General features: G+C 39.0%; 1 pseudogene; it reads left to right on the plus strand.

Moving 5' to 3' along the window:
- Nucleotides 1-2,036: 2,036 nt before the first annotated feature.
- Nucleotides 2,037-7,232, plus strand: LOC129632559 (60S ribosomal protein L7-like; annotated as a pseudogene).
- The last annotated feature ends 7,939 nt before the right edge of the window (nucleotides 7,233-15,171 follow it).

Here is a 15,171-nt window from a genome sequence, read left to right on the forward strand (position 1 = left end):
TAATGACTCAGTTGAATGACTGAGGTAAAGTATGTTTATGGTTTTGATTCTTTAATAGTCTCTACACATCCTAAATAGTAAGTTATTTGAAAGGAAGAAAGATTTAGGGATCCAGCCTTGTAATATCATTATTAGTGACAAATAAAAAATAGATAATAAAAACTCAATGAATTTAAATGAGTTTTAGTCATTTGAGCATGTCTACAACATTTTATGAAAGACAAATAACATATAACTTGTTAGGAACTTCTCTTTCAATTTTTTCTTATTTCTTGTAATAGAAAGCTAAAAGCCTAGAGGAGAGAGAACTTCTGATTTTTTCTTTTTTTTTTTTATCAAAGAAATAACCCTGAGATAGTCTCCCTACATCTTTCCCCCGCTTTTTTTCCTGCATCTGATCTTTTGCCGACTTTGAAAAAAGCTATCCAAACCCACTTTCAGATCTACCGCTAATTGGTGCCTTTGTTGGTTGCCTTAGTAGTGAGGCCAAAGATTAAGTGGTTGTGGAGTCTAGACTTCTGTCCTATTTTGAGTGTTGCTCTGCAGGTCAAGGCTGAATTATATGGACAGCATAAAGTTGTCAAGACAATCACAGTTTTCTAAACTCTGTCAGCAAAGTCCCAACTGCTTCAGGAAGCATTATAGTATGTGAGCTGCTGCTGCTGCTGCTGCTAAGTCGCTTCAGTCATGTCCGACTCTGTGCGACCCCATAGACAGCAGCCCACCAGGCTCCCCCATCCCTGGGATTCTCCAGGCAAGAACACTGGAGTGGGTTGCCATTTCCTTCTCCAATGCATGAAAGTGAAAAGTGAAAGTGAAGTCGCTCAGTTGTGTCCGACTCTTAGCGACCCCATGGACTGTAGCCCACCAGGCTCCTCCAACCATGGGATTTTCCAGGCAAGAGTGCTGGAGTGGGGTACCATTGCCTTCTTCGAGTATGTGAGCTACTATGAACCAAATCCAAAGAATGGAATTTGGAAAAATATGCCTTAAGAAAAATTGCCAAGAGTTGTTTTGATCCCAGCAAGTGAAAGGAAAAAGAGTTCTGATCGTGGATAAATAAGAATAAGAGTGTCAGGCAGGCAGCAAATGAGTGTTCTCCTTTTGTTAGGAGAGGTCCTGAATTAACAAAGGATACAAACTACTCATTAATGTATGCAAGGTTTCCCAGAACAGGCAAAAGGTCTTAACAACAAGAGTTATTCATGACTAGTGGTGTAAAACAAATATAAAATGTTAATAAAAACACATGTGTACTTATAACTCATCCTCTCCATTATTAATTGGCAATATCTTAAGGTCAAATAAGTGTGAACATTCAGTCCTGTTTTTTTAAATTGGAGTCTAATTGCTTTACAATGTTGTGTTAGTTTCTGCTGTACAACAAAATGAATCAGCTCTATGCATGTATGTGTGTGTGTGTGTGTGTGTGTGTATATATATATATTTCACCTTGCTCCTAACCCTCCCCCATTCAGTCCTGTTTTTATGTCTAGGTGGTTGGATCAAGGTTCCTCTGTTAAACTAACATGTCTCCAACATTAGGGTCAGTGTTGGGTGCCTTGGAAACAAATGTAAAAAATGGCAAAGTATATGCTTTCTATTTCTGACATAAAGAAGTAACCAAATTAGGAGTTTCATTTTTGGCTTGAGGCACTAAGGACTCTATTTTGCTAAAAGGTAAGATCCTTGGACAAAATAGCAGAGACATTTCCTTTTAAAGTGGGAGAACTGTCAGACAGAACCAAGGAAGGCTTACTTAATCTTTTTGAAAACTTTTTTAGAGTCACAATTGTAATACACAATTTCCTAATGTTTGCTGGCCAGTGTTCTCCGATGTAACCACTGAAAGCAGCCATAGCAGTAGCTGTGAGAATGGATCTGATAAGCTTTAAGAGTAAGTCAGTAGCTTGTATAAATGAACAAATAAAAAATGTTACAGTATAAAGAAATAAAACCCACATATGTACGTGGGATTGCCTAGCTTTCAAGAAGACATATCTACAGATGTAGTTATCTCTTTCCCAGCCAGAACCATGGAGGGTACAGAAGAGAAGAAATAGAAGGTTTCTGTTGTGCTAGAAACCCTTAATAAAGAGCAAAAGAATTTCATAGAGCTTATGATCAAGTGCCTGGGAAAGAAGTTTCCCCAAAAGTTGCTTTGAGAGGCAAGGAGGAAGCTTATCTATAAGAAAGCTAAGCCCTATCACAAAGAATACAGGCAGCTTTAAGTACTGAAAGTCAAATGACCAGGATGGCATGAAAAGCTGGCAACTTTTGTGTACCTGTAGAACCCAAGTTGGCATTTGTCATCAGGATAAGAGGTATCAGTGGTGTCAGCCCAAAGATTCTAAAGATGTTACAGTGTCTTCACCTTTGTCAGATCTTCAGTGGCACCTGTGTGAAGCTCAACAAGGCTTCACTTGAGACACTGAGAATTATGGAACCATATGTCACATTGTTGTTCAGTCGCTAAGTCGTGTCTGACTCCTTGCGACCCCATGAACTGCAGCACACCAGGTTCCCCTGTCCTTCACTGTCTCCCAGAGTTTGCTCAAATTCATGTCCATTCAGTCAGTGATGCCATCCAACCATTTATCTTCTGTTGCCCCCTTCTCCTCTTGACCTCAGTCTTTCCCAGAATCAGGGTCTTTTCCAATGAGTAGGCTCTTCACATCAGGTGGCCAAAGTATTAGAGCTTCAGCTTCAGTACCAGTCCTTCCAATGAATATCTAGGGTTGATTTCTTTAAGATTGACTGGTTTGATCTTCTTGCTGTCCAAGGGACTCTCAAGAGACTTCTCCAGCACCAAGATTTGAATTTAGCACTCAGCCTTTTTTATGTCCATCTCACATCCATACATGACTACTTGAAAAACCATAACTTTATTATTATTATTTTTTTATTTTGACATTTTTTATTTTTTTAGATAACTTACCATTGTCATACATGCAACCATCTCTATCAAACTTTTATAAGTATTTAGTTTTTGCCAGAATTTTTTAGAAGTTCATTATTGTTTTTTATATTATATCAACTATTCTTTTTTAAAAATTTAAATTTATTTATTTTAATTGGAGGCTAATTACTTTACAATATTGTATTAGTTTTGCCATACATCAACATGAATCCACCATGGGTGTATACGTGTTCCCCATGCTGAATACCCCTCCCACCTCCCTCCCCATACCATCCCTCTGGGTCATCCCAGTGCACCAGCCCCAAGCATCCTGTATCCTGCATCAAACCTGGACTGGTGATTCATTTATTATATGATATTATACATGTTTCAATGCCATTCTCCCAAATCATCCCACCCTCTTCCTCTCCCACAGAGTCCAAAAGACTGTTCTATACATCTGTGTCTCTTTTGCAGTCTCACATATGGGGTTATCATTATCATCTTTCTAAATTCCGTATGTATGTGTTAGTATACTGTATTGGTATTTTTCTTTCTGGCTTACTTCACTCTGTATAATAGCCTACAGTTTCATCTACCTCATTAGAACTGATTCAAATGTATTCTTTTTAATGGCTGAGTAATACTCCATTGTGTATATGTACCACAGCTTTTTTATCCATTCATCTGCTGATGGACATCTAGGTTGCTTCCATGTCCTGGCTATTATAAACAGTGCTACGATGAACATTGGGGTACACATGTCTCTTGCAATTCTGGTTTCCTCAGTGTGTATGCCCAGCAGTGGGATTGCTCGGTCATAAGGCAGTTCTATTTCCAGTTGTTTAAGGAATTGTTCTCCATAGTGGCTGTACTAGTTTGCATTCCCACCAACAGTGTAAGAGGGTTCCCTTTTCTCCACACCCTCTCCAGCATTTCTTGTAGACTTTTGGATCACAGCCATTCTGACTGGCATGAAATGGTACCTCATAGTGGTTTTGATTTGCATTTCTCTGATAATGAGTGATGTTGAGCATCTTTTCATGTGTTTGTTAGCCATCTCTATGTCTTCTTTGGAGAAATGTCTATTTAGTTCTTTGACCTATTTTTTTCCATTTATGATAAAAACTCTCCAGAAAGCAGGAATAGAAGGAACATGCTGCTGCTAAGTCACTTCAGTCGTGTCCGACTCTGTGTGACCCCATGGATGGCAGCCCACCAGGCTCCCCTGTCCCTGGGATTCTCCAGGCAAGAACACTGGAATGGGTTGCCATTTCCTTCTCCAATGCATGCAAGTGAAAATTGAAAGCGAAGACGCTCAGTCATATCCGACTCTCAGCAACCCCATGGACTGCAGCCTTCAAGGCTCCTCCATCCATGGGATTTTCCAGGCAAGAGTACTGGAGTGGGGTGCCATTGGCTTCTCCAAGAAGGAACATACCTCAACATAATAAAAGCTATAAATGACAAACCCACAGCAAACATTACCCTCACTGGTGAAAAATTGAAAGCATTTCCCCTAAAGTCAGGAACAAGACAAGGGTGCCCACTTTCACCACTACTATTCAACATAGTTTTGGCCACAGCAATCAGAGCAGAAAAAGAAATAAAAGGAATCCAAATTGGAAAAGAAGAAGTAAAACTCTCACTGTTTGCAGATGACATGATCCTCTACACAGAAAACCCTAAAGACTCCACCAGAAAATTACTAGAGCTAATCAATGAATATAGTAAAGTTGCAGAATATAAAATCAACACACAGAAATCCCTTGCATTCCTATACACTAATAATGAGAAAATAGAAAGAGAAATTAAGGAAATGATTCCATTCACCATTGCAATGAAAAGAATAAAATACTTAGGAATATATCTACCTAAAGAAACTAAAGACCTATATATAAAAAACTATAAAACACTGGTGAAAGAAATCAAAGAGGACACTAATAGATGGAGAAATATACCATGTTCATGGATCGGAAGAATCAATATAGTGAAAATGAGTATACTACCCAAAGCAGTCTATAGATTCAGTGCAGCCCTATCAAGCTACCAACAGTATTTTTCACAGAGTTATAACAAATAATTTCACAATTTGTATGGAAATACAAAAAACTTCGAATAGCCAAAGCAATCTTGAGAAAGAAGAGTGGAACTGGAGGAATCAACCTGCCTGACTTCAGGCTCTACTACAAAGCCACAGTCATCAAGACAGTATGGTACTGGCACAAAGACAGAAATATAGATTAATGGAACAAAATAGAAAGCCCAGAGATAAACCCATGCACCTATGGACACCTTATCTTTGACAAAGGAAGCAAGAATATACAATGGATTAAAGACAATCTCTTTAACAAGTGGTGCTGGGAAAACTGGTCAACCACTTGTAAAAGAATGAAACTAGAACACTTTCTAACACCATACACCAAAATAAACTCAAAATGGATTGAAGATCTAAACATAAGACCAGAAACTATAAAACTCCTAGAGGAGAACATAGGCAAAACTCTCTCTGACATAAATCACAGCAGGATCCTCTATGACCCACCTCCCAGAATTCTGGAAATAAAAGCAAAAATAAACACACACAGAACAGTAGTCACTCAGTCGTGTCTGACTCTTTGTGACCCCATGGATTGTAGCCCACCAGGTTCCTTGGTCCATGGGATTTTCCAGGCATGAATACTAGAGTGGGTTGCCATTTCCTTCTCCCAAAAATAAACAAATGGGATCTAATTAAAATTAAAAGCTTCTGCACAACAAATGAAGCTATAAGCAAGGTGAAAAGACAGCCTTCAGAATGGGAGAAAATAATAGCAAATGAAGAAACTGACAAACAACTAATCTCAAAAATATACAAGCAACTCCTGCAGCTCAATTCCAGAAAAATAAACGACCCAATCAAAAAATGGGCCAAACCATAACTTTAACTAAACAAATCTTTGTTGGCAAAATGATCTCTGCTTTTTAATACACTGTCTAGATTTGTCATAGCTATTCTTCCAAGGAGCAAGTGTCTTAATTTTGTGGTTGCAGTCACCATACGCATTGATTTTGGAGGCCCAGAAAATAAAATCTGACACAATTTCCCCCTTTTCCCCATCTATTTGCCATGAAGTAATAGGACTAGAGGAGAAGGCAATGGCAACCCACTCCAGTACTCTTGCCTGGAAAATCCCATGGGTGGAGGAGCCTGGCAGGCTGCAGTCCACGGGGTCGTGAAGAGTCAGACACGACTGAGTGACTTCACTTTCACTTTTCACTTTCATGCATTGGAGAAGGAAATGGCAGCCCACTCCAGTGTTCTTCCCTGGAGAGTCCCAGGGACGGGGGAGCCTGGTGGGCTGCCGTCTATGGGGTCACACAGAGTCGGACACGACTGAAGTGACTTAGCAGCAGCAATAGGACTAGATGCCAACATCTTCATTTTTGAATGTTGAGTTTTAAGCCAGCTTTTTCACTCTCTTATCTTCATCAAGAGGCTTTTTATTTCCTCTTTGCTTTCTGCCATTAAAGTGGTATCATTTGATATCTGAGATTTTTGATACTCCTCCTGGTGATCTTGATTCCAGCTTGTGAGTCATCCCGCCCAGCATTTCATATGATGTACTCTGCATATAAGTTAAGTAGGCAGGGTAACAATATACAGCCTTGATGTATTTCTTTCCTAATTTTGAACCAGTCTGATGTTCCATGTCCAGTTCTAACTGTTGTTTCTTAACCTGCATACAGGTTTCTCAGGAGGCAGGTAATGTAGTTTGGTATTCTCAGCTCCTTAAGAATATTCCACAATTTGTTGTGATTCACACAGTCAAAGGCTTTAGTGTAGTCAATGAAGCAGAAGTAGCGTTTTTTTTTTTTTGGAATTCCCTTGATTTTTGTATGATCTAACACATGTTATATGTGTGGAGGAGAGTACCCAAATCTGAAGTCTGTAAATGAATTTATCTGAAAGCATGGTTATGGCAAAATCAATAAGAAATGAATTGCCCTGACAGATAACTCATTGTTTGCTCTTTCTCTTGGCAAATATGGCATCATCTGCATGGAGGATCTGATTCAGGAGATCTAAACTTTTGCAAATTATTTCAAAAGAGCAAACAACTTCCTGTGGCCCTTCAAACTATCTTCTCCACAAGGTGGAATGAATAAAAAGACCACTGATTTTGTAGAAAGTAGAGCTGTTGACAGGGAGGCCTGGCATGCTGCGATTCATGGGGTCGCGAAGAGTTGGACACGACTGAGCGACTGAACTGAACTGAGAGATATTGGCAATAGGGAAGACCAGATCAGCAAGCTTATTAATTATAATGATGAACTGAAGCATCTACCATGATTATTTTTGTAATCTGGTCAGTTATTAAACAGTGAATACTTTCAAATTTAAATATATTGTTGTCTGGGTGACTTTTATCTTTCCTCTGCCTTCCCCTAACTATTGTGGCAAATCTTGATGTGGTAGAATGAAGTCAAATCAACAGCCTGTAGAACAAAAACTGAGGGTCCAGTCTATGTCTTGTGAAAAACATTCCTTGGGTTTATTGAAGATTTTCCTGTACAAAAGTCCTGATTTTTCACTTTTGAGTTGGCCAAAATGGGTCTATCCTAAGAAAATCTATTTCAGAGGCCTTCATGCATGATTAAAGGTTCAGTTTACGAATAAAATCTGTTGCTGAAAATTAAAAAAGGAAGATGTACTTAAACAAAGCATAGTGAGTGTTCTTGGAGAAGGTGATAGCACCCCACTCCAGTACTCTTGCCTGGAAAATCCCATGGACAGAGGAGCCTGGTAGGCTGCAGTCCATGGGGTCACTAAGAGTCGGGCACGACTGAGCGACTTCACTTTCACTTTTCACTTTCATACATTGGAGAAGGAAATGGCAACCCACTCCAGTGTTCTTGCCTTGAGAATCCCAGGGATGGGGGAGCCTGGTGGACTGCCGTCTATGGGTCACACAGAGTCAGACACGACTGAAGCCACTTAGCAGCAGCAGCGGCAGCAGTGAGTGTTCTTAGGGTAAAGAGAAAAATAAAAAAGAACAGAATCTTGCAAAGTCTAATGATGGTGATAATGTGCTCTGAACTGGGACATTTGACAGCCAAATTCTTACTGCCATGCTTTTTCAAGAGAAGAGAGGAGAGTGTGACCATATGTAGGGGATGTTGTGTTATGAATAGTTAGCTGCACAGGCTCAGACTTGGAAAAACGAGTATCATCAGTTCTCAGAAGCTGTGTGAATTCAGGTAAATCATTTAACTCTTAAATGAATACCGTTTAACTCTTTGGTAGTTACTTCCCTAATATGCTAATAGGAATTCATTAATCCATTTATTTCTTCAACAAATAGTGATTGATTGGCTATTATGCACTCAGTAAGTCAGTTCAGTTGCTCAGTTCAGTTCAGTTCAGTCACTCCGTCATGTCCGACTCTTCACAACCCCATGAATTGCAGCACGCCAAGGCCTCCCTGTCCATTACCAACTCCTGGATTTCACTGAGACTCATGTCCATCGAGTCAGTGATGCCATCCAGCCATCTCATCCTCTGTCATCCCCTTCTCCTCCTGCCCCCAATCCCTCCCAGCATCAGAGTCTTTTCCAAAGAGTCAACTCTTTGCATGAGGTGGCCAAAGTACTGGAGTTTTAGCTTTAGCATCATTCCCTCCAAAGAAATCCCAGGGCTGATCTCCTTCAGAATGGACCAGTTGGATCTCCTTGCAGTTCAAGGGACTCTCAAGAGTCTCCTCCAACACCACAATTCAAAAGCATCAATTCTTCGGCGCTCAGCCTTCTTCACAGTCCAACTCTCACATCCATACATGACCACAGGAAAAACCATAGCCTTGACTAGATGGACCTTTGTTGGCAAAGTAATGTCTCTGCTTTTGAATATGCTATCTAGGTGGGTCATAACTTTCCTTCAAAGGAGTAAGCATCTTTTAATTTCATGGCTGCAGTCACCATCTGTAGTGATTTTGGAGCCCAGAAAAATAAAGTCTGACACTTTCCCCATCTGTTTCCCATGAAGTAATGGGACCGCATGCCATGATCTTCATTTTCTGAATGTTGAGCTTTAAGCCAACTTTTTCACTCTCCACTTTCACTTTCATCAAGAGGCTTTTTAGTTCCTCTTCACTTTCTGCCATAAGGGTGGTGTCATCTGCATATCTGAGGTTATTGATATTTCTCCCAGCAATCTTGATTCCAGCTTGTGTTTCTTCCAGTCCAGCGTTTCTCACGATGTACTCTGCATATAAGTTAAATAAGTAGGGTGACAATATACAGCCTTGATGTACTCCTTTTCCTATTTGGAACCAGTCTGTTGTTCCATGTCCAGTTCTAACTGTTGCTTCCTGACCTGCATACAGATTTCTCAAGAGGCAGGTCAGGTGCTCTGGTATTCCCATCTCTTTCAGAATTTTCCACAGTTTATTGTGATCCACACAGTCAAAGGCTTTGGCATAGTCAATAAAGCAGAAATAGATGTTTTTCTGGAACTCTCTTGCTTTTTCCATGATTCAGCGGATGTTGGCAATTTGATCTCTGGTTCCTCTGCCTTTTCTAAAACCAGCTTGAACATCAGGAAGTTCACGGTTCACAGTTCATGTATTGCTCAGTTGTGTCCAACTCTTTGCGACCCCATGGACTGCAGCACAACAGACTTCCCTGTCCATCTCCAACTCCTGGAGTTTACTCAAACTCATCCCATTGAGTCAATGACGCCATCCAACCATCTTATCCTCTGTCATCCCTTTCTCCTCCCATCTTCAATCTTTCCCAGCATCAGGGTCTTTTCCAATGAGTCAGTTCTTCATCTCAGGTGGCCAAAGTATTGGAGTTTCAGCTTCAACATCAGTCCTTACAAGGAATAGTCAGGACTGATTTCCTTTAGGATGGACTGGTTGGATCTCCTTGCAGTCCCAGGGACTCTAAAGAGTCTTCTCCAACACCACAGTTTAAAAGCATCAATTCTTTGGCCCTCAGCTTTCTGTATAGTCCAACTCTCACAACCATACATGACTACTGCAAAAACCATAGCTTTATCTAGATGGACCTTTGTTGGCAAGGTAATGTCTCTGCTGTCTATGTTGATCATAACTTTTTTCCAAGGAGCAAGCATCTTTTAATTTCATGGCTGCAATCACCATCTGCAGTGATTTTGGAGCCCCCCCCCAAATAAAGTCTGTCACTGTTTCCACTTTTTCCCCCATCTATTTCCCATGAAGTGATGGGACCAGATGCCATGATCTTAGTTTTGCACTAGGCCTTGTTTTTAAAACTGGGGTTACAGACCATGACCCTACTTTCATGAGCTTATATTCTTCAGGGAGAAGGCAGAAAATGAACAAATAAATGCACCTGTAATATGCCAGGTGAAAGAAAAACAATAAAATAAAGGATATTAGTGCATAGAAAGGTATAGCATAGGGTTAGTAGTGTATGGGTGTTATATTTCATATGGGTGGTAAGAGAAGGTTATTTCAGGTGCTTAGACCTGAAGGCAGAGAAGGCAATGGCACCCCACTCCAGTAGTCTTGCCTGGAAAATCCTGTGGATGGAGAAGCCTGGCAGGCTCCAGTCCATGGGGTTGCAAAGAGTCGGGAACGACTGAGCGACTTCACTTTCACTTTTTACTTTCATGCGTTGGAGAAGGAAATGGCAACCCACTCCAATGTTCTTGCCTAGAATCCCAGGGACGGGGGAGCCTGGTGGGCTGCCATCTATGGGGTCGCACAGAGTCGGACATGACTGAAGAGACTTAGCAGCACCAGCAAACCTCAAGGCAGTGAGGAAACAAGCTATATAGCTATGTGAGGAAGAATACTTCAAGGCAATCATATGTTGATAATGTTATGCAGCTCACTTTTTTGCTTATTAATATACCATGGATGTCAATACATATATGTTAATCTTATTCTTTAAATAAGTGAGAATTTGTTTGCTGTTGTATAGAAAGTACAGCAGTATAGGGTTTTTTTTTTTTTTTTTTCATCCTTTGGCTGGAGCAACTCTTATGATGGACATATCATTCTACATATAGATTTGTATGATTTGTATGTTTCTTCATTTCCGGAAGTTGAATTGCTGGTTCAGTGGGTTTATGGATTTAAAATTTTGATGGACATTACTAAATTGCCCATTAACACATTGTATTCTTGATAATAGACACAATTTTCTTACATTTCTCCAGATACTGAATTGCTCTCCTGATGTTTCAGGGATACCTAACTTTTTCACTTGAGTCATAACTTTTTCAATTTAATTTCTTAATAATTTTCTTATTCAGATTTTCCTGTATTAAATAATTCACTTTCTGTCTTACTCCCTGCTGTCAGAGATTACATAATTAGAACTTAGTTTTAATTCTACTAAGCATCAGAGATCCAACCAGTCCATTCTGAAGGAGATCAGCCCTGGGTTTTCTTTGGAAGGAATGATGCTAAAGCTGAAACTCCAGTACTTTGGCCACCTCATGCGAAGAGTTGACTCACTGGAAAAGACTCTGATGCTGGGAGGAGTTGGGGGCAGGAGGAGAAGGGGATGACAGAGGATGAGATGTCTGGATGGCATCACTGACTCGATGGACGTGAGTCTGAGTGAACTCCGGGAGTTGGTGATGGACAGGGAGGCCTGGCGTGCTGCGATTCATGGGGTCACAAAGAGTCGGACACGACTGAGCGACTGAACTGAGCTGAACTGAAGCATCACTAGCAGGAAACTAACTTTTGGTGTAGATTAGATTGTTTTGGATACTGATTATTAGGAATAAAGTAGAGAATTTCACTAGACCTTTAGTTTTAAACTTAATATGAATTTTAGCCTATATGGAGTTAATTAGTCTTATCAGTATTTAGAACAGAACAGAGTTTTAGTCACTGAAAAATAGAAAGTTAAAAAAAATTGCGTTAAATTTCAACTACCTCTTATACATCTCTATGATCAAGCTTAACATTAAATGACTAGACTAATCTAGTAATTCGTTTGAGGAAAAATTTGCAAAGAACTTTTAGTATAACTGAAACCTCTTTTCTCCTAAGTCACGGATGTGTAAACAGAACTTAAAACACAGTTATAAGCCTGTCATTGTCAGCATCTGTATGATGGACAGATACAGTAAACCTTGAATTCATGTTAGCTTGGTTTACTCCATTCGTACCTCTTAGAGTTCCAATTTTGTTAGGGAAATAATTCTGGATCAGGCTTCTGTTTTCAGTATCTATTATTATCCTCTGTACCTGAAAGGTAGGTTTGTGTGGTCAAAAAGAACTTAGAGTTTAACTTGTGGTATAACTTTCCTTTCTTATTCTGGTAACTGATTTTTATCATAACTCAGAAACTGATTGGTCATCTCCATTGGATGGAGAAGACAGTTATATTTTGTTAGCTATGAATACTTTCCTAGAGCATCTCTTGGTCAGGAATCCAGGTACGGTTAGTTGGATACCTCTGAGTATGTCTCAAGGTTGAAATCAAGGTGTCAATTAGATATATGGTCATTGCAAGGCTACATTGAATGAGAATCAACTTCTGCATTTATTTATGTAACTCTTGGCAGGCTTTAGGTCCTTGCTTGATGTTGACTGGAGACAACACTTCCTTGAAATATGGGCCTCTCTACAGAGTTATTCACAGCATGGCAACATGCTTTCCCAGAGAAAGGGCTCTAGGGGTAGGGGTGAGCAGGATGGAAGTAATTTTTTATAATCTAATTTTAGAAGTGGCATTCTACTAATTCTTTCGTTTTTATACAGCCTTTTTGTTTTTTAATAATTTTTTCCAAAAATTTTTACTTTATTTAAAAAAATCAAGTGCATTGAACTTTATCACTGTTTAATATCAGCATCATTATCAATAACAAAAACAAAATTGATGAATTACTTCAAATTTGAATAATGGTTACTAAATAAACCATAGAAAATACAATTCACAAATAAGAATTATTAAGATTTATATGAAATCATGCTAAATTAAACCAATTCAGGTATATTTGATAAATAAAAAATTAATTTAAACAATAATTTTTATCTCTAGAGTACATAAAAATTTTGTCTTTATTTGAAGAAAAAACATTTTGTTTTGTTCATTATTTTATTTATTTATTTTTTACTCTTTTTTTAAATTTTATTTTTTAACTTTGCAATATTGTATTGGTTTTGCCATATATCAAAATGAATCCGCCACAGGTATACATGTGTTCCCCATCCTGAGCCCTCCTCCCTCCTCCCTCCCCATACCATCCCTCTGGGTCGTCCCAGTGCACCAGCCCCAAGCATCCAGTATCATGCATCGGACCTGGACTGGCGACTCGTTTCATATATGATATTATACATGTTTCAATGCCATTCTCCCAAATCATCCCACCCTCTCCCTCTCCCACAGAGTCCAAAAGACTTTTCTATACATCAGTGTCTCTTTTGCTGTCTTGTATACAGGGTTATTGTTACCATCTTTTTAAATTCCATATGTATGTGTTAGTATACTGTATTGGTGTTTTTCTTTCTGGCTTACTTCACTCTGTATAATAGGCTCCAGTTTCATCCACCTCATTAGAACTGATTCAAATGTATTATTTTTAATGGCTGAGTAATACTCCATTGTGTATATGTACCACAGCTTTTTTATCCATTCATCTGCTGATGGACATCTAGGTTGCTTCCATGTCCTGACTATTATAAGCAGTGCAGCAATGAACATTGTGGGTACACATGTCTCTTTCAATTCTGGTTTCCTTGGTGTGTATGCTCAGCAGTGGGATTGCTGGATCATAAGGCAGTTCTATTTCCAGTTTTTTAAGGAGTCTCCACACTGTTCTCCATAGTGGTTGTACTAGTTTGCATTCCCACCAACAGTTTAAGAGGGTTCCCTTTTCTCCACACCCTCTCCAGCATTTATTGCTTGTAGACTTTTGGATTGCAGCCATTCTGACTGGCGTGAAATGGTACCTCATAGTGGTTTTGATTTGCATTTCTCTGATAATGAGTGATGTTGAGCATCTTTTCATGTGTTTGTTAGCCATCTGTATGTCTTCTTTGGAGAAATGTCTATTTAGTTCTTTGGCCCAGTTTTTGATTGGGTCATTTATTTTTCTGGAGTTGAGCTGTAGTTGAAAACTTCCCTAAAATGGGGAAGGAAATAATTACTCAAGTCCAAGAAACCCAGAGAGTCCCAAATAGGATAAACCCAAGGCAAAACACCCCAAGACACATATTAATCAAATTAACAAAGATCAAACACAAAGAACAAATATTAAAAGCAACAAGGGAAAAACAACAAATAACACACAAGGGAATTCCCATAAGGATAACAGCTGATCTTTCAATAGAAACTCTTCAAGCTAGGAGGGAATGGCAAGACATACTTAAAGTGATGAAAGAAAATAACCTACAGCCCAGATTATTGTGCCCAGCAAGGATCTCATTCAAATATGAAGGAGAAATCAAAAGCTTTACAGACAAGCAAAAGCTGAGAGAATTCAGCACCACCAAACCAGCTATCCAACAAACACTAAAGGATATTCTCTAGACAGGAAATACAAAAAGGGTGTATAAATTCAAACCCAAAACAATAAAGTAAATGGCAACGGGATCATACTTATTAATAATTACCTTAAACGTAAATGGGTTGAATGCCCCAACCAAAAGACATAGACTGGCTGAATGGATACAAAAACAAGACCCCTATATATGTTGTCTACAAGAGACCCACCTCAAAACAGGGGACACATACAGACTGAAAGTGAAGGGCTGGAAAAAGATATTCCATGCAAATAGAGACCAAAAGAAAGCAGGAGTAGCAATACTCATATCAGATAAAATAGACTTTAAAACAAAGGCTGTGAAGAGAGACAAAGAAGGTCACTACATAATGATCAAACGATCAATCCAAGAAGATATAACAATTATAAATATATATGCACCCAACATAGGAGCACCGCAATATGTAAGACAAATGCTAACAAGTATGAAAGGAGAAATTAACAATAACACAAAAATAGCGGGAGACTTTAATACCCCACTCACACCTATGGATAGATCAACTAAACAGAAAATTAACAAGGAAACACAAACTTTAAATGATACAATAGACCAGTTAGACCTAATTGATATCTATAGGACATTTCATCCTACAGCTGTAATAACTTTATATTGTAAAAGTTATAAAGAAAAATTGGAATTCTCCAATGCGCCTCTCCTAATTTCCCCAAATGTTAGTGTTTCACATTGCCCTGGTATGTTTTTCAAAACTAAGAAGCCAACGTTGGTACAGTATTATTA

Source organism: Bubalus kerabau, chromosome 1, assembly GCF_029407905.1.
Source record: "Bubalus kerabau isolate K-KA32 ecotype Philippines breed swamp buffalo chromosome 1, PCC_UOA_SB_1v2, whole genome shotgun sequence".
Lineage (NCBI taxonomy): Eukaryota > Metazoa > Chordata > Mammalia > Artiodactyla > Bovidae > Bubalus > Bubalus kerabau.